Source organism: Peromyscus leucopus, chromosome 7, assembly GCF_004664715.2.
Source record: "Peromyscus leucopus breed LL Stock chromosome 7, UCI_PerLeu_2.1, whole genome shotgun sequence".
NCBI lineage: Eukaryota > Metazoa > Chordata > Mammalia > Rodentia > Cricetidae > Peromyscus > Peromyscus leucopus.
In genome coordinates this window covers 110257133-110259598 of record NC_051069.1, presented here as the reverse complement: position 1 = coordinate 110259598, position 2466 = coordinate 110257133, and the positions used below count along the sequence as shown (strand labels likewise).

At 49.6% G+C, this 2466-nt stretch overlaps 1 pseudogene; it reads right to left on the bottom strand.

Annotated features, from left to right (window-relative positions):
• Window positions 1–1092: 1092 nt before the first annotated feature.
• Window positions 1093–2180, bottom strand: LOC114707676 (annotated as a pseudogene).
• Window positions 2181–2466: the final 286 nt, after the last annotated feature.

Here is a 2466-nt window from a genome sequence, read left to right as displayed (position 1 = left end):
GGAACTACAAGGTGATGTTCTAGTTAGAAACAAGAGGCAGCCAGTCCCTAAGATAGGTCCGGGTCTACTATAAGTCTATTAAGCTAGGCTCAGCCTCTTGTCTTCCATGGGTCAGTTAAACAAAGTACCAGTTAAAAAGCTAAGAGAGATTTATTCTATGTCACCATATTGGGAAGATCTTCAAATCTTGAGGAGATTCCAAAGCCAGACAATACTTAGAGCATGACTGGGCTAGCATGTGGGCTTCCTTCTCCACTTCTGATGGTCTCTCTAGATGTACAGGGATCCAGGACACACCTACAAAGCCCTGTCTTCCTGAGAAGGTACTCCCCGTTGAAGCCAGAGGGTGTTCTTGGTAGCCAATGTCTGGCTAATAGGGACTATTGCTTAAGTTACAGCTAGGTTTAAACCCCACACCATGCTGTGGCCCTGGAGGAGAGAGGGCTGGACTTCCTGTGAGATGGTGAGGGTCCCCATGGCACCTGGGATCCCACAATGAGGCATAACATCTGGCAGACATGTTGGGGCAGAGGCAGATCCTAACCTCTTGGGCTGTGGGCTGAGGCCCAGGTTATCTGCCCTGGACAATGGACACCCATATTTGGCCCTCCTGAGCAGTGTCCTGGCTTGTCACATGCACAGGAACACAATGCTTGCCATTGCATAATGGACTTTGCCTGAGGGAGCTGGCTGGAAGTAACAGGTATGATTCAGGTGTGTCATGGGATGAGGGGCTGTGCCTTGCTGCCAAGGGCCCATCTGGGAGGAGGGAAAGGTAGGCCACTCTCCCAGGAGCCTTCTCCCAAGGTCAGAATGCTCCTCACTGCCAGGGAGGTGTCAACAGCCTCTTTGTATTCCACAATGGGAGAGAGGATGATGCCTGGGGGGATGGCCTGTAATAGGTTCCTTGTGGAAACAGGTGACAAGGTTTGTCTAGGAACAGAGGCCCAGCTTTGTTCTGAGAGTTGGGGTGCAGGTTAGTAGACCAGATCCCTGGGAGTGTTGAATTCCTGAGTTTGAAGCAGCTCAGAGTTAGTAGCACTATTCCCAATAACCAGCCAGATCTAGGAGCAGGTGGAAGATTTTATTCAAGGACCAGGCAGGGGAGAACTGGAGCTCACATTTGAAAGACATTCTGCCCGTCAGGCCTGGGGCTGGGTTTTCACTGGGGCTGGATCATGGCATCTGTGCTGTGTGCTGCGAGCATCTGCAGGGGCTGCCCCCCCTTACTTCTATCTGCATTTATTTTATGCTGAATTTATCCCCGTGCTGTAAGTTTTTGTTTCTTCAGTTTCTTCTGGGATATCTTTTCCTTTTGCACAACCTCCTCTTCCGGCTTTGGAACAATTTGTTCCTTTTCAGTGAGGATCATCTTGATGTGGTGGCGGGGGAACTCATGTGCGGGTTAATTCAGCCATGAGCTCTGTAAGTCCGTTGGTGCATCTTAGGTCTTTGTTCACCTGGATGTGTTCAATGACTGGAGAATCTGCATCTAAACCCTTAAGTTCAGCATCACTCTCTGCATTTTAAGCGAGTGCAGTAAAAACTCGGCACTCTTTTTAGGCCACCGGCCCTGTGTCCAGCCCCACTGTTTGGCCTGGGCGCACCTACCGACTCCACTATTACACCGCCGGAAAGGCACACATTGCTTCTTTAGAGTGACATCTTTCAGATATTTGGTGGTTTTTCAGATATGCATACCCTTGATGGCCTGGCAGTTTCACGGGTGTTCTTAAAGTGAACCTGAAGATTTGAACCTCTTGATCTGCATGATTTTGTAGGGTTTTCTGGGTAAAGAGTAGTGAACCCTCTTCACAGGTCACCTCAGGTCACTAACAGGAAGAGCCAGGGGCTGCTGCCTTTTTTTGTTTTTCCTGATTTGATCATAGTTGTATCTCTCATGGCGCCTCTGAGGTTACTGTGGATGGCAGAGTCACAGCCTGGACCCTGGCAGCCCAAACACGCAGGCTCAGCCACCTTCCTCAACAGGCCGGTTAGACAGATGACAGTGAATGCAGAGAAAGGAGATTTGTGTGGTCACACTGAGAAGGGAACAAGTGGATGTCCCCACAAGTCCGACTTTGGGGTCCTGACAGGAGGTCCAGGTTTAGACAGGAGACAAAAGGTGAGCATAGCTCAGACCAGGTCAAGTGTGTTCCCACCAGTCACTGACCCACCATTGTTCCACTTCCAGTTGGCAAGACGACAGAACTATGTCAGATCTCTTCCTGCGAGACGCGCCCTCCTCTGACTGGCTCTGGGCTCCTGTTGCAAGTCCCCCCGACAAGACCACCGAGGAGCTGACTTCCCATGCAAAAAACAAAAGATTTTTTTATTTACACCCAGGCAGGGACTTCATCTGACATTTAGTTACAGCAAGTAAAGGAGGAAGCCCGGAGCACTTATTACAAGGGGTTTGTATAGGAAAAAGTTTACATGCAGTGGGTTACATATCTTAGTGTCTTA